We start from the raw sequence: 25,416 nt of genomic DNA on the forward strand, positions 1-25,416 counted from the left end.
AATCCTATGCTCCTCTGGAATATCTTTTACCCTTATGTTCAATTTTTGGAACTCCTCAATGTGCTCCATTATTGAACCCTTTTGTTTGAGACTTATCAATTGGCTAAAAAAAGTGTTGCTTTTTGTATCCTCATAATGTGCTATCAATTCTTCCGTAAAAATTGCCCAAGTGATAAATTGTTTACGAGAACAAAGCCATTGATACCATACAAACTGATTTGGTTCCAAATATACAGTTGCCATACGTACCTTTTGTGTGTTTTGCACATTATTGAGATCGAAGAATTGCTCCATCTGTAATATCCATGTGGCGGGATCCTTGCCATCAAACTTCCTCATATCGATTTTTGGAATATGGTGATTCTTCGATCCAACATTAGCATCTATGGAATCATGATTAACATTTCTTTTGTTCTCATCATGAGTTTCCTTTACTACCTTTTCACCATTAGTAAGTATTTCTTGTAGAAAATTTGTCAAATCTGTCTTCAAATCTGCCATTCCTGTCTTAAAATTTGTGTTCAAATCTATCTTCAAATTTTCCATCTTAGCTTCCACGCCATTTATCTTAGCATCTGTTAACTTTTGTGAGCGTGACATTTTTTGCACTTGTTCTTGTAATTTTGATATATCATGTAGCATTTCTTCCTCTTCTTCATGAGTCATGCTAGAGCTTTTAGGTTCCTTACTAGGTGTTTGCATTTTCTTTCCTCGGGGCATCAGTTACCGATAATAATGCTCTACTATGCCCTTTGAATTCCTTCAAAATAAATTTTCAAACCAAACTTAAGCAAAAATTTTAAAAAATCTACACACCTTTTTTCACTTTGTAGGAGCTCGATATTGCCTTTGATGTATCTCTGTACTTTCCAATCATCTAGTTCTGAATTTGTGGTCTGTAGTAGCTCTCTATGTCCTCTTTCCAATGCCACCAATCTAATCCAAATTGGATTCTCCAAGAAAGAGTTATGCACAATCTCCCAAGATGACCTGATTATAGACTTTCAGTAGAGCGAAGTTGTATGAAGTGCCACGTGTACAATTTTTGATATTTGGTTCTGAAAATGATATACAAGAAACTTCCGTCCGTCCTCTTTTCCTACCTTCTGATGAAATTTCAATCTGATTCCCAGAGAGAAAGTTATGACGATTTTCCCCAGGTCACCTGTTTTGAATGTAATTCAGGAGTCTGCAAAAAGACCAACTTCCTCAGATCATATCTCTGAAAATATCGTGCGAAAAGCTCTGAAATTCAGACCCAAGGTTCAGCGTGATTTCTTCTCAAATGGGTTTTTTTTTAGAATTCTGAAACGTCACAGAAAAAAATTTATAGCGAAAATGCCACGATGACCTGTTTGGAGCAGCGAAACCCTAGAATCCAAAGCTCTGATACCAAATGTTATGAAACCAGCTCAAGAAAAGATAGAAAAGATAGATCAACGCCTTAGAATTCAGCCTCTTCGAGGGGGAAACCTCCTTTACATTACATAAATGAACAATTCTTGGATGATTCAAATGACAAAACCTCCTTTCTATATATAGGAGTCTAAGGAGTCACAATATAATCCAGCCGACCTAACAATAATAATATAAAGCCACAAAAATAACAATAGAGGGATTCTATGGGGCACAGAAATAACAATAAGGGGGTAATAGCGGCACAACAATATAAATAAGGGGTATAACTATAATATTAATGGGGTAATCACTAGTATTATAGGGACCCAACAGTTCGTTTGAGATTACATTGTGGAATAAATTAGTTGTCTTACTGAATATTTCAGATGATGAACCTAATGTGCTTATTAAATACATTGTTAGGTCCCTATACTACTAGTGTAACCCCTTATTGTATTATTGTGCCCATATAGTCCCCATGTTGTTATTATTATGCCCCATAGAAGCCCACTATTGTTATTGTCGTGCCCCTACAATATTATTTTTATGTAGGCTCTTATTATATTGGGACCCCTTAGACTCCTATATATAGAAATGAGGTCTTGTCATTTGTATCATCCAAGAATTGTTCGTTTGTGTAATTTAAAGTAGGTTTCCCCCTCAAAGAGGCTGATTTTGAAGTCGTTCATCTATCTTTTCTATCTTTTTGTGAGCTGGTTTCATAACATTTGGTATTAGAGCTTTGGACTCTAGGGTTTCGCTGCTCCAAATAGGCCATCGTGGAATTTTCGCTCTAACATTTTCACTACGAAGTTTCAGAAGCTAAATAAGAAACCCATTTGATCTGAAATCGTTCTGAACCTCGACTACAAATTTCAGATATTGTCTCACTATATTTTTGGAGATATGATTTGAGGAAGTTATGGTTTTTGCAAGCTCCAAAATTCCATCTCAAATAGGTTATCATGGAATTTTCGCTATAATTGTTTCTCTATGCAAGCTAAGACTCTAAAATTAAAACCCATTTCATTCGAAAGCTTGATGAAGCTCGGGTCTAAATTTCAAATATTGTTTCGCTATATTTTCAGAGATACAGTCCAAGACATTTAAGATTTTTGAAGGCACCCAAATTACAACCCAAACATGTGACCTTGGGAAAATCGTTATAACTTTCTCTTTGAGCATCAAATTGAAATTTAGTAAGAAGTTATAGAAATAGACTGGACTTTACTTTTCTGTGTATTGTTTTCAAGTCTGAAGGTCGAAACAGTGACACATGGCACTTTGTACAAGTTCTCTCTACTGAAAACATATATAATCAGGTCATCTTGGGAGATTGAGCATAACTCTTTCCTGGAGCATCCAATTTTGTTCTGATTGGTGGCATTGGAAAGAGGACACAGAGGGCTACTGTAGGTCTAAATTTTAGACCTTGGATATCTGAAATTTTAGATATACAACAGATTCAAGATTGAGCTGCTAAAAGAACGAAACAGAATGACTATAATCAAGAAAATAGAAACACCTAGTAAGCAAAATTGAATGGATGATTTCAAGAATGCGGTCGAAGCTAAGATAAATAGTTTTATATGTGCCATGAAAGAATATTTGAATAAAGGCATGGAATATTTGAAGAAATACATGGAAGGTTTGAAGGAAGGTGTACAAAACCGCTACAAGAAATTCCTCCTAATGATGAAAAGGTAGTAGAGGAAACTCATTATAAGAAAAAAATAAATGTTAATCATGATTTCCTAGAATCTAACATTGGATTGAAGATCCAACATATTCCAAAGATTGATATGAGGAAGTTTGACGTGGATACTACAGATGGAGAAATGTTTTGATCTACATGATGCGCAACTGTTACAAAAAGTACGTATTGCATCTTTATATTTAGAACCGAATCAATTTTTATGGTATAAAGGGCTTTGTTCTCATAAAGCACTTGTCACCTGGGCAATTTTCATGGAGGAAGTGATAGAACATTATGAGGATACAAAGAGAAACACCTTTTTAAGCCAATTGATAAATCTCAAACAAAAGGGTTCAATGATGGAGCATGTTTAGGACTTCAAAAATTAAATATAAGGGCAAAGATATTCCAGAGGAGCATAGGATTGATGTGTTTATAGGGAATTCAAAGGATAACATCCAACATGAGGTTCGGCTTTGGGAACATAATTCATTGGAGAAGGCATTCAGATTGGCAAAAAAAATGGAAAGCAAAATTATGGCAACAAGGAAGCCTACCACTCACAAATATAAATATGGAAGTGTTGTTTCTGCTAGTCTTTCACCACCTAGAAGGTTGACACCACAACAATTGGAAGAGAAAATAGAAAAAGGGCTTTGTTACAATTGTGATAGAAAATAAACTAAAGCTCATAAGTGTGATGAGAAGAAATTAATTTACATAGATGAGGAAGAGAAGCAAGAAAAAGAACAAGAAACGCCAAAAGAAGAGGATATACACCATGAACCAATCCCAAAGAAAGAAGAAATGAATTTGACCATATATTGTAATGCATTGTTAGGAATTACCACTCCTTCAACTCTCAAGATAGAAGGGCATATCAAGAAGAAAAAGGTAATAGTTTTGATTGATTCAGGTAGTACCCATAATTTTATTCATTGTAAAATAGCCAAGGAATTGAGTTGCTTCCTATATCCAGCACTAGAGTTTCAAGTAATGGTTTCAAATGGATGAACCATAAATTTCTCTGGAAAGTTACATAATATCAAGCTATCCATGGGAGAATATGTCTTGAATAGTCCAATGCTTTCCATTCCAATGGTTGGTGCATATGTTGTACTAGGATTCCAATGGCTACAATCTTTGGGTACGATAGCTTTTATTTTTCAAAAACTTTTCTTGAATTTTTTTTGGGAAGGAAAGGAAGTTTAATTAAGGGGAATTGAAGGGAAACAAGGAAAGATAATCAGCTCTAACAGCATGACAAATCTTCTAAAGAAAGAACACCAGGGTGTAGTTTCACAATTATGTTCACTAGAGGTTCCCACATCGAAATCATCTATTTCAACAAATCTCCAAAATATTTTGGACAATCATTCCAAGGTATTTGAGACTCCCAAAGGCCTCCCACCTATTCATTATTATTATCACGCTATTCATTTGATTCTAGGAAGTGTTCCCCCAAACATCAGGCCTTACAGATATCCATATGCCCAAAAGAGTGAAATTGAATGTATGGTTGCAGAAATGCTAGAGGTTGGTATAATTCAACCTAGTCAAAGTTCTTTCTTTGCTCCAGTGGTATTGGTACACAAGAAGGATGGATCATGGCACATGTGTCCAGATTATAGGGAGCTCAACAAGCTTACTATTAAAGATAAATTTCCCATTCTTGTCATTGATGAATTATTGGATGAATTACATGGAGCAATTTACTTCACCAAGTTGAATCTTCATTTAGGATATCATCAAATCAGAATGAAGACTGAAGACATTCTAAAAACAACATTTAGAAATCATGAGGGTCCTTATGAATTTTTGGTCATGCCTTTTGGCCTTACCAATGCATCTTCTACATTTCAATGTTTGATGAATTCCATTTTCAAACCCTTCATTAAAAAATTTGTGTTAGTATTTTTTGATGATATACTAATCTATAATAAGTCTTGGAAGGATCATGTTCAACATGTTGACAGGGTGCTCAAACTATTGGAGGAGAAACAATTATATGCAAAAAGCTCCAAATGTTTCTTTGGAGTGCAAGAGGTGGAATATTTGGGTACTCACTTAGCTCATAGCTCATTTTATCATCCACCGTCCATCGCATCATCTTTAAAAGAAAATTCTAAGGGTCAAGTAGTTGAAGATCACATCGAGCATTAACAAAAATTTCTCAAACTCTTAAAGGATAACCTCACTTTGGTGCAGAATAGAATGAAACAACAGGCAGATAAACATCGCAGCAAAAGAAGTTTTGATGTAGGTGACTGGGTATTTCTATGACTACAACCATACAAACAAATGTTCCTCAAACAATCTAAGAAGGATAATAAATTATCACCAAAGTATTATGGTTTGTACAAGGTGTTACAAAAGATAGGTACTATGGCATACAAATTGGAGCTTCTTGCATCTTCTTGAGTGCACCCAGTTTTCCATGTTTCATGCTTAAGGAAGGTTATAGGTGAGAAGATCCCAGTTCAAACAATATTTCCAGAACCTGACGAGGAAGGAAAAATCATATTAGAACCTGAATTAGTCACAAAAACAAGAAATAGATAGCTATAAGAACGATAAATTTCAGAATATCTCATCAAGTGGAAGCACTTACCGCTGAAGCTTCCACATGGGAGGAGGATAATTTTATACAGAAGCATCCAGAACTACTCAGGCGTTGAGGACAACACTTTTTGAAGGAGAGGGGCATGTTAGGTCCCTATACTACTAGTTTAACCCCTTATTGTTATTAGTGTAATCCCCTTATTATATTATTGTGCCCATATAATCCCCCATGTTTTTATTATTATGCCCCATAGAAGCCCACTATTGTTATTGTTGTGCCCCTACAATATTATTGTTATGTTGGCTTTGATTATATTGGGACCCCTTAGACTCCTATATATAGAAAGGAGGTCTTGTCATTTATATCATGCAAGAATTGTTCATTTGTGTAATGTAAAGGAGGTTGCCCTCTCGAAGAGGCTGATTTTGAAGTCGTTCATCTATCCTTTCTATCCTTTTGTGAGATGGTTTCATCACATACATTGGAGGCATTCATAGTTATATACTAGGAGATATGGAATTATTTGGTATTCAATCATTAGATGAATCTTGCATAAAATTTATTGAGATGAAAGTGAAGAACATGCAGGCATCCAAGGAGCAGGAGAAGTCTTTTGATATGACCTAGGAAAGGAAACGTGCAAATGGATAGAAGACTCCTAAACAATGTGGTTTTTTCATAAATATATGTTATACCGATGAACATGATTGGATGCTACAACCAATGCTCCTTCCAAAGAAGCATGCAAACGAGAAATTGTTGATGGTCTACGCTAGAGCGGACAAGGAAATGTAGGAGAAAGTGATCGAAACTAAAGATTTGGAAGAAGGGGGCATTCAAATAAGAAAGTTACTAATATACCACTATCTCTTCAATCAATCAAATCAAGAACAACTCAATCCTTCAAGAATGAGCTAGTTAGGAACTTAGTCATTTTTGTAGTTAAGATTAGTTTTGGTGTAACCCCCAATCAAAGTGTTGATGGACACTATCAACCTAAAGAGGGGATGTTTGATTTATCTACACATTGTAACCACATGGGCATTAAAGCCATAATGGCATAAGAATTCATCAAAACATAGTTATGAAGGAAACATTTTAGGAGTTTATATTTTAGTTTGGTTGGTTTAGGGATTTTGTATTTTTAATTTGCAAGAGGGAAGAGAAATGAACAGACAGAGGAGGAAGAGGTTACAATCACATAGGATAAGAGGCCTAAACAAAGCATGTGGACCTTGTTGCTAGTTCGAGGGTGCAAGAAGGATCCTACATTGTCTAAATTATTAAACTATATCACTATCCATAACATGGTTAACAAAACCAAGAAGTCATTTTTGGATTATCGCTATGTTTAAATGTTTTATAGAGATTTTGTACATTTTGAAGGATTCCCTATGTAAATTCAGTTTAATAAAAATGAATGATTCATGTAATTAATTTGGGTTTGTATGTGACCTAACCCTACAAAATGAGAAGGAGACTCGTTGACAGATGCAGATCGTTGTGTGTACGAGGCAGGTAAAAAATTCTTGTTAAAGACTTAGTGGAATCAAACTCATTTGGGTAATTTGAGAATGGGGTTTTCTGTATATGAACTAATCATAGAAATGACATATGAGAATTTTTATAAATCCTGTAATGATTGAAGGGTTGTAATTCCTTTTCGAGAATACAAATTAAGCAAGTTAAATCATGATAAATGCATGGTCCACTTGTGAAATTTGGAGGTTACGTTGATGAGGATACACTAGAAGATGTGAAGTAGAGTATGAGCATAGAGTTGTTTTTCTATAATATTTCTATAACCCTCTTTGCTTGAGAGTGAGTTGAATGTATCCAAATCTTGAATAGTTTTATGTATTTTGAGAGAGAGTATTTTAAGCCTCTATGTGTGTTCAATATGATCTTCTCATTTGGATGATGATAACTTGTTGAGCTGGGATATACCAAGTATCAAAATGTTGAGTTCTTTTGAAATTGCCAAATCTAAATACGAGGCATCAATTCCACAAATTAAATGATACAATTTCGTCAAAGTGTGGAAGAGGTAATAAAATGTTCATTCTAAATTCTATTACCATAATATCATAACAATGGATCTCTTAATGGATGGTCCAAGCCATTTCAGGTGTCCAAAATATTTTTGAGAATAAATCTCACGAAGGTGTCAATATTTTCCTCTGTTGGAAGGTAGTGTTTGTTGTAAGGTGAAATAGACTGCATCATACAGGAGAAAATGTAAAATCATTGCATTATATATGCAGCGACGTGATTTAAAACGATTATGATTGTAAAATCCAAAAAATAAAAAGAAAACAGAAAGAAAAGGACTTTAAAACTGCCAACATTTCAAATAAAACTTTGTACAAATCGAAACATGGCACCATAAAACTCTAAATTACCTACACAATTCAGTGAATTGGATGGTACGGGGAAACTACATCCTAATACAAGGTTCAAGGAAATAAAAATTTATCTTAATGTTAAGAAATAATGACTAGGCTATCAATAGGATAAATAAAGTAATCACTGCACAATTAGTCCACAAACAAAGTGCAAAGCATTGCGAGAATACATCTATCTCAATATATTTGAAGCAAAATGTACCTCAGATGGTATTTGCCTCTTACTCCATCTAAGTGTATGCAGAGGGATGTCAACAAACCAAGATCAAATTTTGTGCTTTGGCAATGGCTAATGTCAGAGTTAGTGGATTTAGTCAAATTGGTGTTCCCACGAAATTCAGTTCACTTTTGGATTCGACCAAATTTTGGAGAAATCTCAATTATATTTGGTCAATATATCATTTACCTTAGATAAATGTCAGTTGAATGTGACTGTTGATTAAATATATGAGCATTGGAAAGGAAATTTCCCTTGCATACAAGCTTGAGAGGCTAGGAAGGAATTACCCTTTGAGACAACGCGGAGGGAGTTTTGTTGGTGAATTCTTGTGACTTGATTTCTAGAAGGTATGATGATTGTTGAATAGATATGTTGAATGGATTCTTGGAATGGATAACCAATTTTTCACAGCCTACAATTAACTAGATTCTTTCAGTCTCTAAAGGAAGGCGTTAGCCACCAATGACTTCCCCAACCTCTAAACATAAGTAATTGTATCAAAATACATTGTCAAATCAAAGCTCAAATGGCAAGGGATTTAGCAATCACAGAGATTTGTATCATCAAAACAAGCAACTAATAAAAACTGTAAGAAAACTATAAGATCTTCTCTAAATTGGTCCTAGGCTAAGCTAGGTGCTCACTCCTACATGGAGAACCATTGTACTCTTTGGTTAACAATGGCCAAGATTGATGGGTCATTTCCAGTCTGGTTGCCACATCCCATGTGAGAATTCGGACTTCTAAAGAGCTCAATGAAGAAGTGAAGTGAACAACATGTAGAGACCCTTGATAATTTCAGTGAACTGGAGATGGAAACCCTCAATGATTTCGAGGAATGGGGTACTGAAGCCCCTATTGTTGTAGAAAGCCAGGGTACTGAGACACATGCAATTTTAGAAGGATAGGGTACTAAAGCCCCTGCGGTAGTGGAAGAATGGGGAACTAAAACCCCTACTGGTTTGGAGAGACAGGGTGTTGAATCCCCTAAGAAACTGGAAGAACAGGGTGTTAACAGCCCTGAGGAATTGAGTGCACAAGGTACTGAATCCCTTGGCATGAAGATAGTGGAGGGCATCAAAACCATCAGTGACAAGAAAACCCCGAGTGTAGAAACCCTCGACGACATCATAATGCAGGCATTTGACAGCCTTGACCTTGACGACGATGGGACTTGTTTCAAGTCCGTCGCAGAGAAGACATTCACACCTAAAGATCTTAGCATGGAACCCTCCACTCTTTACCTCAACATTCGGATAGTCGATTTGGAGCAACAAGTTCATAACCTGGAAGCTTTGAACCAGGTCATGAAGGAGCAGAGTTGGCAGAAGAAGAGCGAGGTGGAGTTACTTGCAGAGGTAAAAGGGCAGAAGCAGGAAGTAAAGGTATGGAAGTATCGGGCCTCCAAATGTTATAAACGCCTCAAGAAGGTGACTAAGTAGTTACGAAGAGCCCGAGACAAAAATCTGAAGATACTGAAAGCAAGAATAAACATTGAGGTTTAGGACTGAGGAGTTGGCCATTCATCTTTGAGGAGTTTTTGTTTTGCAGAGGTAAAATGTTGTGTGAGGACACACAACAAATTAGGGATGGGAGGATGTTGGTGTCCCAAATTTCCCTATTTCTACCCCATTTCCATAAATATTAACCTATATTTTATCTCAATATAAAAACCTCTTTCCTGCACTAGTCCAAGATAGCTACACATTCCTGCACATGCTCATATTTTACATTAAGATTTATTACATCACTTTATTAATCATTTTTATATGGATTTCATGCCTATTTTCACACCTCTTGTAACTTATGTTAATTTCCTAGAGTAATTTATGAACTTAGTATTAATTATGAGTGAGTATGACTAGTGCAGGTAGACTCATGCACTGCCACGAAGACTGTTTGAGATTTTCGTGAGCCAAATCTTCCACGAGGATGGGTCTCGATCCTTGACTCCGAGTTTAGTTCATGATGAACTGAAGAAGGATATCGGTGACATGGAATCAAGGAATGTTTTCCAAAGTTAGTCTACAGCCAAGTGAGATACATGTTGCATTATAATTGTTGGCCGATTTTGTAATTTCAGTTTGTAGTATGTTCGGCCGAAAGGCCTGAATAAGAAAATGTTTGTAATTAGTGAAAACGGCTAAGGCCAAAAGGATGTATAAGATATAGATCATAGGTAGGATTAGCTAGCGAACCATCAACTGTAATTTAATTTCTATGTAATATGGTTATTGCCTTAGCTCTGGGGCTGGACTTGCTCTATCATGTACATTTGCCGAATCGAGTAATACAAGAGAACTGCCATGATTTTCATACACAGTGTCTAATTTATCTTTGATGCATATTTGAAGTGCCGCGATTTCTCATTCCTTAGAAGGGGAATGAGATGGTTGGCTAGGTCCCAGCCAACCCAGCTCGTTTACCCCTTGTGCTTTCATTATTCAGAAAGATAGTGTGAATATTTCCTTTGCAGCTGTGTGATGTTACAATTTTAATATTTATTTCTCAAATTCTGATTTAAATTTCTTTTGTAATTAAAGTGTGAAACAGATTCGTGGTTTGAGAGTTAGATGAGTTTATTTCTTTTATGAAATTCCTTTATCACATCTTCTTTACTCTCAATCCTTGTCTTAATTCGCTTTTGATCGGATCGTGCAGGAAGCTCTTTCCTGCACCAGTGCATGCGGTTGCCTGCACTTTCATTCAGTCATTCGTTTTGCAGCAAACATTGAATTACTTTCCTGCATATTATTTCCAGTTATTCTGCAAGTGAATAAATCGTTAACTTTAGTAATTGTCTTTAGAATTAGAATTACATCTTTAGAGGATCTGAAAACAGTCGCATAAATTTATCATGAACATGTTATACTTGCGAAGAACATAAACACTTTGAGTGGATTACCAAAGTTAGTTGCCACATGCAAATCACTTAGACTACTTTGAATAACTTTTATTTCATGGATTTTACTTCTTTTTGCAAGATTTAATTAGTTAAAAGCATTTCTTTTCCGTAGATAATTTATTTCAGGATTTCATTTACAGTTGTAATTATTTTTCAGCACATCTTTCAATCCTTTTGGAAGTAATTTGGAAACTGGGTAAAGGAAAATCTGTGTCGGTGCAAGAGCTGGTCTTTTGTCACAGAAACAAAGTGCTCTAAGCCCTGAAGCTTAGAGCACCTTCACTAAGACATAAGTCTTCAGTAAGGAAGGTCAAATATACTTTTACACAGAGACATTGTACCTGCACTAGTGCAAGCAGATTACAATAGTGCAAGAACATGTTGTTTGTGTGGAAAGAAGATCAGTTGGAAGACAGAACTCTGCAAGGGCCCACTTGTCAGATTGTTAGCCATCCATCTGAAGATGAAAATAACATTTCATTCTAGCATTTAATATTGTTTCAGTTCTGTGAAATTCCTTTACCTGATTTACTTGCAAATTTTCTTTTACATTCCAGCACTAGAGTTGCATTGGTGTCAATTGCCTTTCCAATTGTTTTTTGTCTGATTCCATAAAGAATTTCCTTTAAGAAGTAGGATTAGGAATAGGAAAAGTTCATACCATTTCTGGCATTGCCTATGCTTCCTCTCTAAGTTTATGAAACCCCCGGTTTGGCAATTAAGTGGTGAGGAGTTTTCTTAAAGCACAATTCCTGCACCCAACATTTTGGCACCGATTCCGGGGAGGCAATTTTAATTGGTAAGAATTTTCCATTTTTCTGCAATAGGGGTAAGTCTGCTATTATTTTTTCTGTAGTGTGCTTCTATTGTTTGACGAAAGTTATAGGTGCTGAGTTATTTTTTTTGAAAATTGTAGTTTTTATTTGAATTTCATTTTGTCATTTTTGAAATGAATGCCTAAAAGAGGTAGGGGTCTGAAGCCCACTAGGGGCCAAAGAAATACTAACAAATCTGAAACAAAAACTCGTATTGGGCCTTCTTTTGCAGGCAAAAAGTCCAAACAAACTCAGACTCATCACGCAAGAACAGTCCACCAAGGCTTTGGTAGCAGTTGTCTAGGTGTGACACAACCCATCAAGGGGAAGAAGGGGACTGTTGGAATCCATAGTCAGCCTTCTTAACCTGTCGAGAGTGGTTCGTGTGGAAGAACAACAATGGCAGATATGGAAGACCATGCAGAAGGAAGTGGTGAAAATCAGGTAAATGAGGAACAATCCACTTTCGGATTCCCGATTGTGAATCCTAATATACAAGTACAAATGAAAAATATTTCACCATCAGCTCTTCCTCATTTCTATGGTAAGGTACATGAAGATCTAGACTCTTTCTTATTTGAGTTTGATATTTTGTGTAGAAGTTATGATTACTCATATGATGCCCAGAAGTTAAAGTTGTTTCCTGCAACTCTCAAGGACGCAACACTCCGCTGGTTCATGGGACTAGGAGGAAACACTATAAATTCTTGGGAGCAAATGAAGAGAGTGTTTTTATCGAAATATCAGGAATATTGTAAAACTAGAGATATTCAAGATGAAATCTTTACTATTGTGCAAAATGATGATGAAATGCTAGAGGACTACTTGGAGAGATTTTTGTACATCCTCCAATGATCAAAGAACAAATTTGATCTAAGTACCATTAGAACCTTGTTCTTACGTGGGCTTACTGATGGTGCTAGGAATAATCTAAATCTATTAGGACAAGGGGATATAGCTCAAAAACCTTTTGATCAGATATGTGACTTATGTAGGTAATTATCAAGGAACCAATATAGATCTGGTAAAGGACTTCGAAATAAAAACAGGAAAATTGAATCTACTAATGCTATGATTATTCGATTAGAAAACAAAATGAACAATATGGAAATTGAAATAATGACCATTGTTAGTAAACAAATGGACCCTTTAAAGTTTCAACAAAACTTGTGGAAGAGCAAGAGATATTGTCTATTTTTTGTCCTAGACGTAGAAGAAAGAATCCTTTAAGAGAATGTCCTCTACATATTAAAGAAACTAATAAATGTGCAATTTGTGGAGATAACCATGCTATAGACAAATGTCCCTCCACACCTGGGCTGAAAGATGTACTTGAAGGGGCACAACCTGAAGCTGGATCATTGCATGCTATGGGAACACGAATAAATTGGCCTCAGGTAAGTGCAAGTATGGTTTTTGAACCTCCACCACATTTTTTTGGTTATAATGCACACTCATATTCCTATTCTAACACTGGTCACTCTCAGCATTGGCAGCATGGGAATCAATATCAATATGGACAACCCTCCCAATCTTGGCAACAATGATGGAGAGGGCCAAACCATTCACACCAACATCGTTCCCATCCTACACATATGTAATCATACCCTCCTACATATGCACCTTACCTAATGCCTCAACCATCATTACCTCAGCTGAGTCAACCTATGCCACCATTACCTTTACCTCCACCGTTTCAACCTTCTCAGCTACCTGCCCAAACTTTACCTAATCCTAATAATAAAGCGGTACAAATGATCCATTCTTTGACCCCACTTTATTCGTCTAGATTTCAGACTATGCTGATTGGAGTCAATGATCTCCAATTTAGATCAGGGAAGGTAGTAACCTCAGAAAATCAAAATCAGCCTATGGTGATTATCAATGAGAAAGGAGAGGAGGAAACTCCTGACTATTCTGAAAAATATGACACCATTCAGCCTATCTCTGTACATTCTGAGCCCTTGTCATCTTCTTCCAACTGACCTCCCTATCCAGAGAGGTTAGTTGTGGAGAAGAAAGACCCCATTCCTGAGTCTAGCCTGGCTTCTGAGCTTAGGAACCTTTTCATAAGGGTACCTTTGCTCCAAGCTATCAAAGAGATCCCCATCTGTATAAAAATCATTAGGGAACTCTATCTCAAGAATCCAGGAAGGAGAAGATTGGAACCTCAAACTATTCAATTTGTTGGTAGAGTAGCAGAGTTAATGACGGGGTGTATGCACATGGAAAAATATACCGACCCTGGAAACCCTGTTGTCTCTATTAAGATAGGTGATGTCCTTGTCTCCAATGTACTTATCAACCTAGGGGTAGCCATTAATGTTATGACCAATAAAACCATGTATCAACTTCGATTGGTCCATATTGGTCCTACCCCCACTGTGCTTGAACTGGCAGATAGATATAAAATCAAGCTAGAAGGGGTGTTGGATGATGTGGTCATTTCCCTAGATTCTTGGGAATATCCCACAAATTTCATTGTGCTTCAGCCAAAGAACCCTGTGGGAGGGCATCCCTTGATCTTAGGATGACCATGACTTGCTACGGTTGATGCTTATATCAGATGTCATTCTGGTCATATGTATATTTCCCATGGAGATTCCAAAAAGAAGGCCACCCTATATCCACCTACTAGATCCATTCAGGAGCTACGAGACACTTTATGGTTACATGATAGTAGTGATGAGGAGACTCGGCCTATTTCCTTGATACATTAGAATGTTGAGACCTTGTAGGAGGGTGAGGTTCAAGACTTCCTGAACAATCTAGACACCATGCCTAATTTCGAGTCATTGAGTCAGATTTTTAGTCTAGATTTTCAGGAAATATATGACTCTCTACCTCCATCACCACCATCTCTAGCGACACCTTTGTGTACTCTTGAGCCTGATACTACTCTTGTTGAGATTAGTCCAGGTAAATACTTGTATATTAGTTCAGACTTGGATCCTTCTCAGCAAGAGCAGCTTGTGAATTTGTTGCGAAACCATCTCGATGCCTTTGCATGCGCTTATGAGGATATAAAAGGAATCCCTCCCGAAACTTGTACACACAATATCTATATTCAGGATAGAGTCCGAAATGTCCGACAACCCCAAAGGTGAATGAACCCAACTCTAAGAGACGTTGTAGAGGAAGAATTGCAAAAACTCTTAGATGTTGATTTTATCTATCCCATTTCTGAAAGTCAGTGGGTCTCTCCATTAATATTAGTCCCAAAGAAAGATGGGAGATGTAACATTTTTATTGACTACAGAGAATTGAAAAATCCCACTCTCAAAGATTACTTCCCCCTTCCTTTCATCAATCAGGTACTCGATACCCTTGTTGGTAAGAAGTACTTTTCTTTTCTAGACGGCTTTATTCGATATAACTAGATACAAATAGCACCCGAGGATCAAGAAAAAACCACTTTTACATGTCCATGGGGTACATTTGCTTACCGAGTGCTTCTGTTTGGGCTATGTAATGCCTCGGCTACCTTTCAAAGGGAAGTCTTGGCTGTTTTTGCTGACCTTGAGTATGTAGAAATCTATATGGGTGATTTCTCTATGTTTGGTGATTCATTTGAGGAAGCCCTCAAGAATCTAGAAAAATTGCTTCTTCGCTACCAAGAAGCTCATCTCACCTTGAGTGATAAGAAATGTAGATTAATGTGCAAGGCAGGAGTGGTTCTTGGCCATATTATTTCTGACAAGGGTATTCAGGCTGACCTTGCAAAAATAGAAGTCATTTTGAGTCTTCCTATACCCAAAACTCAAAGGGAAGTGACACGTTTTCTATGGACATGCGGGCTACTATAGGAGATTCATTAAAAATTTCTCAAGGATAACTACCCCCCTTTTCCGACTTCTTGCTAAAGATAGTGAGTTTTCTTGGTCCACAGCTTGCCAACAGTCCTTTGAGACATTGAAGGGAAAATTAGTCCAGGCACCAGTCTTGAGAGGACCAAAATGGTCCTTGCCATTCCATATTTCCTCTTATGCCTCAGATACTGCTATTGTGCATCTTTAGGGCAAGAAGAAGACAAACAATCTTATGCTATTTATTTCATTAGTAAAAACTTGTCACCTGCTAAACTCAATTATATGGTTACTGAGAAAGAGTTTTTATTTGTAATTTTTTCTATTAATAAATTCAGACATTATATTATAGGATATGAAGTCTTTATACATACTGACCATTCCACAATAAGATATTTGATGAATAAACCATTAACTAGAGATAGAGTGACTAGGTGGTTGTGATTATTACAGGAATTTAATATTACTATTGTTGATAGACCACGAAAATCAAATGTAGTAACAGATTATCTTTCAAGATTAAATAATCCTAGTGAAGCAATTCCTGTTGATGATGATTTTCCTGACGAACATCTTTTTGTTGTGTCAACAAAATCCCCATGGTTTGCTGACATAGCTAACTATTTAGTCACCGGAAAATTACCACCTTACTTATCCACTCGTGAAAAGCATAATATTATTCAGAAAAGTGTTGCATATTCCTCGATCCAAGGAGACCTCTTCTACACCAGAGCAGATCTCATTATCTATAGACGTGTAAGAGAGGAAGAAGTGTTTGATATTTTAAAATCTACCCTTGATGAACCTTGTGGGGGTCACTTCGCTAATAAGCAGACTGCATACAAAGTGTTACGAGTTGGCTATTTTTGGCCTTCCTTTTTCAAGGATGCAAAACAATATGTCAAGTGGTGTGATAGCTGTTAGCGAGTTGGCCAGCCTAATCAAACCAATGAAATGCCTTTATTTCCTCAGGTTATGATTGAGCCTTTTGAAAAATGGGCCATTGATTTCGTAGGACCAATAAATCCAACATCATCAAATAAAAAGCATATTTTGGTTTGTACAGATTTTGTTACAAAATGGGTAGAAGCTAAAGCTATTTCTTTTTCTACTGAAAGAGTTGTTGTTGATTTTCTTTTTACTGAAATCTTTACTAGATTTGGTGTGCCTAGAGAAATTGTTTCTAACAATGGACCGCAGTTTATTTCTAATCTGGTACAGGGTGTGATGGAGTAGTACAAAATACAGCATAGGAAATCTACACCGTATCACCCGCAAGAAAATGGTCAGGTGGAGTCCACAAATAAGGTGATTGAGTCCATCCTCACAAAGATGATAAACATGCACTAAAAGGATTGGGCTAACAAATTACCAGAAGTGTTGTGGGCCTATCGAACCACTTGGAGAAACAACATAGGACACACACCATATAAGCTGGTGTACGGAAAACAAGTCCTCTTGCCGATAGAATTCCAGATCAAGACTTTCAGGACTGTAGTCCAATTGGGATTATATCTCTCTGAAGCACAGCAGCAACATCTTCTACAATTAAACAAGTTAGATGAATTCCAAAGGGATGTTGTTCAACAGAACATCTTGGTTCAACAGCAGTGCAAGAAGTCGCATGACAAGTCCATTCAGAAGAACTAAAGAAGCAATTCCAACCAGGTGATTGGGTACTTCTTTATGATTCAAGATTCAAATATTTTAAAGGAAAATTCCATACACGATGGATGGGACCCTATGATGTGGCCAAAGTATTCGAAAATGGAGCAGTAGAAATCAAAACTATTGATGGACGAAATTCTGTGTTCCTGGTAAACAGGCATAGATTGAAGGTATATTTTCAACCCCTTACTAAAGGAGATTTCATGTAGCAAGTCCAACAACCATTTGAAAAGGAGTTGGTAGGTGGTAACACTAACTTGTTGAAGATTTGATTCCTTCTTATCCTTATTGAAAAAATAATAAAAGAAAAAAATGACAAAAATAAAAATTATAAAAAGAAAAAAAAAATCTTGTAATTATGAAAATTAGTTGATTGACATGATAGCAGAAGGATCAACCTCAAAACCAACATGCTGGCAGGAAGATCAAAATTTTAATAAAAAGGGAATGTTACTTGATTTTTAGATATGTTGGCTGCCACCAAGAAGAAGTAGGTTCACGAAACCAAGCACTTACCCAAGTTTGGGGTAACTAGCATGGACATTTTTATCCAAGTAAACGCTTACATATCGATGTAGTTATTTTTTTCCTACACCAGTTCAGGCAGATTTCAAGGTAAAAATGTTTCCTTTCTTCTATTTCCCATTTCAGAAATTCCTACTAGTTTATTTTCTAAAATCCTCAATGAATTACCTTCCTCGTTCTTTTAAGAAACTACCCTTGCCTGATTTCGTAAAGTCCCTCTTTTTCCCTTGAATTTTTTGCACATCCCGTTTCATTTATCCCTCTGGTAATATTGTTTTTGAAATCCCTACTATAATATTCCTTCCCATTCTAAAAATTTTTACCCATCCCACTTCTTTATTCCCTCATAAATTGATTGTAGAATTTGATGCAGTCAATCCAGAAGGCATGCTCGTGAAACACCAAAGGATGGAAAATAAATTTTTCTTGTATACTGAGGCAATTTTTTTTTAAGTCTAGCTACAGAAGTATGTCCTATCAGATTCCATGTTTTGGTAAAAGTCTCTGGTGCAAGCACAGTGCAGTGCAAGCAGGTTTAGTGTAGAAACACAGCTGACTGTGAAAGCAAGTAAAATTTACACGGTGCTGGAGTGGTTTATCAAGGATATTTATGGACTTGTACTTTCTTGTACATGTGTATTGATATATCATAGCATTGCATGTTTTAACTGATACTCTGTTTCATTATTTACTAACCTAGGAAAAATATTTAAAGTGCAAGATGTATAGGGTTTGAAATCTAATATTTTTAATAAGTGATGAAGTATGTCTTGATTAAATTATGATGCTGACTGTGGGATGGTATTGTTTTCCGATAACCTGCATTCACCCTCCTTGAAATAATTTTGCATTGCCTGACCATTATTACCTTACCCATAATCTGATCATTTTAACCATTGCGCCATCACCGCCTATACCTCTATTGCAGCCAATCATGATGATTCACCCATAGTGGGCTGACACGAATGAACACCTGATATGGGGGGCTATTCCATCATAACCGGGTGAGTGGGTCTAAAAATATGGGGGACAACGAACCTCTAGCATAAAGATCTCAACAAACGTTGGAGTTACTCACAGAAGTTCTTTCGAAGGTGTGATTAGAAAGGGTGAAGTGTAGTTCGAAATGGCACCTGTGAGGAGTGAGCCATTGTCTTTGTAGGAGATTAAACAAACCACAGAGTACAGGAATAGTCTTGCACTATTGCAAGAATCCGGGTTCCTGCCATTCGTACAAAAGTTTGATAGGTTCGACATGGCTGTGGTACTGGAATTCGCAAGGACGTTCAAAGGAGGCCAAGCTAGGGTTGAGTCATTGAAGTTCAAAAGGAGTTTATTGCACAAGCCACAAGCTTGCCACTTACAGGGGATCGTTGGTTTAAAAAGGAGCGGCTCGCAAAGAAATCTTGCTATCGGTTCATGGTTGACAAGAAAATTAAGGTTGAAAGGAGGAAGGGACTTCCACAGACTTCCATGGTCGGGAAGTGGCAAGACCTATTGTTTATACTACAGAAATTCGTAACTGGGGAAGGACGTTATACATTTACGTTTGTATATCACCTTCGGTTGTTGCTGCATTTCGAGTCGGGAAAATTGATTAATTTCCCTCACTTCTTGCTCAGGAGACTTGAGAAGATGGCGAAAAGTGTGTAGTGTGGAAATGCAAGCCAAGTTGCAACCAAGCTCTGCCATCATGGGCTTATCATGATTCTTGTCAAGAAGAAGTTAGAAGAAAAGGGAGTAACGTGGGGAGCATTTCTGAAATAATTTCGAGTGAGGGGTGCAGAGGAGTCTGCTAGCATGACTACAAGTAAGAAGAGGAAAGCAGAGACATCATCTCCTGTGAAGCAACAAGATGAAAATACACCAGCGCAAGCAGAGAAGAATGCTTTTAAAAATACTCCACCCACGGCAAAGAAGAGGAAGACCAGAACTGCAGTGAGGAGGAAGACTGTCTCCCAAAGGACGAACCGGTCGAGTTCTCTGATCATAATCGACAAATCACCCCAAGTTTCCCCTACAATTCATAATCTCTCAGTGCTTGCAGATGAAGTAGCACACACTATGGAAGATGAAGAGAATGTGGAAGACGGTGTCCTATTGTCTACTTTTGTCAGCAGATTAAGGAAGAGGAAGACGACACTGAATACTGGTGAAGTCCAAGCAAAGGGTCGTGAGCATGAAGAGAAACATCATGTAGAGACCCTTGATAATTTCAGTGAATTAGAGATGGAAACCCTCAATGATTTTGAGGAACAGTGTACTGAAGCCCCTATTGTTTTAGAAAGCCAAGCTACTGGAGCCCCTGTGGTTTTATAAGGACAGGGTACTGAAGCCCTTGCGGTTGTGGAAGAACGGGGAACTGAAACCCCTACTGATTTGGAGAGACAGGGTGTTGAATCCCTTGAGAAATTGGAAGAACAAGGTGTTAACAGCCCTGAGGAATTGAGTGCACAAGGTACTGAAGTCCTTGGCATGAAGACTGTGGAGGGCATCAAAATCATCAGTGACAAGGAAACCCCAAGTGTAGAAACCCTTGGTGACATCATAATGCAGACATTTGACAACCTTGACCTTGACAACGATGGTACCTATTTCGAGTCCGTCGCAAAGAAGACATTCACACCTAAAGATCTTAGCACGACACCCTCCACTTTTTACCTCAATAGCTGGAGAGTAGATTTGGAGCAACAAGTTCATGACTTGGAAGCTTCGAACCAGGTCATGAAGGAGGAAAGTTGGTAGAAATAGAGTGAGGTGGAGTTACTTGCAGAGGTAAAAGGGTAGAAGCAAGAAGTAAAGGTATGGAAATAGCGGGTCTCCAAATGCAATAAAAACCTCAAGAAGGTGACTAAGTAGCTGCGAAGAGCCCGAGACAAAAAGCCGAAGATAGTGAAAGTAGGAATAAACATTGAAGTTCAGGCTTGAGGAGCTTCCCATTCGTTTTTGAGGATTTCTTTTTGCAGAGGTAAAACGTTGTGTGAGGACACACAACAACGTAGGGATGGGAGGATGTTGGTGTCCCAAATTGCCCTATTTCTACCCCATTTCCATAAATATTAACCTCTTTTTTATCTTAATATAAACCCCTCTTAACTACACTAGTCCAAGATAGCTACCCATTCCCGCACATGCTCGTATTTTACATTAAGATTTATTACATCACTTTATTGATCATTTTTATATGGATTTCATGCCTATTTTCATACCTCTTGTAACTCATGTTAATTTCATAGAGTAATTGATGAGCTTAGTATTAATTATGAGTGAGTATGACTAGTGCAGGTAGATTCCTACACCACCACGAAGACTATCCAAGATTTCTGTGAGCCAAATCTTCCACGAGGATGGATCTCAATCCTTGTCACTGAGTTTAGTTGTTGATGAATTGAAGAAGGATATCGGTGGCATGCAATTAGGGAATGTTTTCCAAAGTTAGTCTACGGCTAAGAGAGATACATGTTTCATTATAATTGTTGGCCGATTTTGTAATTTCGGTTTCTAGTTTGTTCGGCCGGAAGGCTTGAATAAGAAAATGTTTGTAATTAGTGAAAACGGCTAAGGACAAAAGGATGTATAAGATATAGATCACAGGTAGGATTAGCTAGTGAACCATCGACTGTAACTTCATTTCTATGTAATCTGGTTATCACCTCAGCTCTGGGGCTGGACTTGCTCTGTCATGTACATTCGCTGAATCAAGTAATACGAGAGAACTGCCAAGATTTTCATACACGGTGTGTAATTTACCTTTGATGCATATTTGAAGTGCTAAAATTTCTCGTTCCTTAGAAGGGGAACGATCTGGTTGGCTAGGGCCCAGCCAACCCAGCTCATTTACCCCTCGTGCTTTCATTATTCAAAAAGACAGTGTGAATATTTCCTTTGCAGTTGTGTGATCTTACAATTTTAATATTTATTTCTCAAATCCTAGTTTAATTTTATTTTGTAGTTAAAGTGTGAAATGGATCCGTGGTTTGAGAGTTAGCTGAGTTTATTTAGTTTATGAAATTCCTTTCTCGCATTTCCTTTACTCTCAATCCTTGTCTTAATTTGCATTTGATCGGATCGTGTAGGAATCTTTTTCTTGCACCAGTGCATGCGGTTGCCTGCACTTTGGTTCAGTCATTCGTTTTGCAGCAAACATTGAATTACTTTCCTACTTATTATTTCTAGTTATTCTGCAAGTGAATAAATCATTAACCTTAGTAACTGTCTTCAGCATTAGAATTACATCTTTAGAGGATCTGAAAACAGTTGCATAAATTTATCATGAACATGTTATAATTGCGAAGAAGAGAAACACTTTGAGTGGATTACCAAAGTTAGTTGCCACATGCAAATCACTTACACTACTTTGAATTGTTTTTATTTAATGAAGTTTACTTCTTTCTGCAATATTTAATTAGTTAAAAGCATTTCTTTTCCGCAGATAATTTAATTCAGGATTTCATTTATAGTTGTAATTTTTTTTAGCACATCTTTGAGTCCTTTCGAAAGTAATTTGGGAATTGGGTGAAGGACACTCTAGCTTGGTGCAAGAGTTGGTGTCTTGTCACAGAAACAGAGTGCTCTAAGCCCTGAAGCTTAGAGCACCTTCCATAAGACATAAGTCTTCAGTAAGGAAGGTCAAATATACTTTTACATAGAGACATTGTGCACTAGTGCAAGCAGATTGCAACAGCACAAGAATAGGTTGTTTGTGTGGAAGGAATATCAGGAGGAAGACAAAACTCTACAAGGGCCCACTTGTCAGACTATTAGCCATCCATCTGAAGATGAACATAGAATTTTATTCGAAGATTTAAAATTTTTTTAGTTGTGTGAAATTTCTTTACTTGATTTACTTGAAAATTGTCTTTTACATTCCAGCACTAGAGTTGCTTCGATGTCAATTGTCTTTCCAATTGTTTTCTGTCTGATTCTGCAAAGCATTTCCTTTAAGAAGTAGGATTAGGAATAGTAAGAGTTCATTCCATTTCTGGCATTGCTTGTGCTTCGTCTCTAAGTTTACGAAACCCTTGGGTTGACAATTAAGTGTCGAGGAGTTTGCTTAAAGCGCAATTCCTGCACCCAACAGTTATAATCGCCAAGGAGTTCATGAGGTCAAATCCACTTAGGTCCCTTGGAGTTAGGCATACATATTATCTGCCAGTTGCATTAAACTGAGTTGCTATTCACATAATGTGTGGAAGCCCTTAAGACTTTCCCAAGGAAAGTTTCCATATATATATATATATATATATATATATATATATATATTCCTCCCTTCATTGCTTTGTACTTTTTAGATTGCGGCAAAGTGGTCAATAGAATCAACAAGTTTTGTGTGAAAAAATGACAAAAGATGGTAAGAAAAATTGGGACTAGTGGCTTTAATACAATTTGTTGAATACTAGATGCTGCAATTTATTAGAATATTCATTCATAAGGCACATAGATAGAAAAACAAATATATCTTTGAAAATCAAAATAGAATATACAAAAAAAATGAATAGGTAAAGCAACTTAATCGCTATATATTTTGTAATGTTGCTATTTAGTAAATGAACTTGACCCATAGTTGTGGACCTTTTCAATAAAATGATTTTTTTAGAAATAAAATATAATTATTATAAATTTTATCATCATGATTCTATCCTCACTAGTTTCATAACAAAACATTCATACAATACTGAAACAAGTTTAGATCACTAGAAAAATGATAAATCAAACATCCACAAGGTTTAGGTACCTTTATACCATTGATAAAGCTCCTCAAGATGTCGTGGATCATGGATGGATCACAGAGATGTCATGAATTAGGGATGTGTCTTATCTATGGTTGGCTGTAAAAGAGGTCAAAAGCCCCTTCAAGATTCCAATCACTGGATTTTAATGACTGTAGAGAAATTTTTTGACTACATTAAAAAAAAAAAGAAAAAGATTTTATGTTGTAAATCAAAGACCAAAATGCCAAGAATGAACAGTTCCATGATCAACACAAGTAGAGAAAAATACAAATTTTATTTTAAAGCTAAATAATGGTAATAACAATGGAATTAGAACAAGGTATTTTTTGGACATCACTGCTACATCTAAAATTTCTTCCATTTTCCCTAAAAAGTAGAAGTATGTTTTTGATCCAATAGACAACACAAGACCTTTGACTAATGTAGGTGATCCAGGTGGCTCTAGAGACACACACATGAAAAAGAAGGCTTATGGAAACTCAAAAATAAAAGTGATCAGAATGCTTTCGAACTAGGACCATAATGTAGATCTCGTCGTCCTCATCGCAACAGTGTGAACGGTTCGTCAATCCAAGCTCGTATGAGGGAGAACGAGCAAGTGAAAGTTTGGTTGACTTTTGCTAACTGGGCAGGCTTAATGGAGACACAATTTGGAAGTTTTCCGGCGGATAGAATTTGGCCAGATTCTGGGCAAATTTGCGGCCTATTTAATTTGACTCCTTCTGTCAAATTTTGAAATTTTTGAAAAGGCCTTATGATTATTAAAAAATTAAAAATATATATAAAAAAAGAAGTGGTGGGCCACCACCCCCACCATCCCACACTTCACCATATGTAAACCATTCGTATTAAAATGAGGAGGCTGGTGGGATTTGAACCCACGGCCGGTGGTTCTGTCGGCCCCACCCATGTGGCGGCCTCCCAAAATTAAATGTTGCGGGTTTTAAAAGAAATGGCAATATATTAAAATGGGAGGGGCAAGGATTGACTACCCAACCCCTCCTCAACTAATGACTAATATTACCGTCACACCAAACGACTTCTTTGATTACTCTGTCGACAAATTTATATAAAACTTCATTTTTGACAGTGCACCCAAGGCATGAAGGAGTAGAAGCGGGCACAGAAATTGAGCCAAATTTTTTTAATTAATTTATTGCAGGTGGAACCATGATGGAGTGAAATTTCCAGGAGGGTGAAATTTTTGCAGTGTCCAAATTGGACAAATTTTATGTCGATCTTACACCTCTCGACAACACGAACCCAATGGTGTAGTTAGTTTCCTGATATGAGTAGCCGATTTGCAAAGGTCCCGGAGGAGGGAATCTTTAAGGAATCTAGGGGAAATCTAAAATATTCCTTGAGCCCCAGAATTCCATTTTCTCATAATTCAGAAATTTGACAGTCGATTTTGCACTATTCGACGCCAAAAATATGATGGTGAGTTCAAATTTTCCATTTGCTCATTCTATTTTTCAACCACTTTTCTAAGTGGAGTGTAGGTGTCAACATTCAACATGCGAACAATCATTCCATGAGATGCAACGCAACAAGATGGATGGTCTGGAAAACTTTAGTATTTTGACATCCTTTTCTTTAGATGGCCCCTGGATGTGAGGTTTATGCAGTATGTTCATGTACTTCTTTTTGCTATGCATTGTGTTGCATAGATCCCTATTTGGT

This window comes from Pinus tabuliformis, chromosome 6 (genome assembly GCF_031772625.1).
Source record: "Pinus tabuliformis cultivar Carrire ecotype Pingquan chromosome 6, CPIR1, whole genome shotgun sequence".
NCBI classification, from domain to species: Eukaryota; Viridiplantae; Streptophyta; class Pinopsida; order Pinales; family Pinaceae; genus Pinus; species Pinus tabuliformis.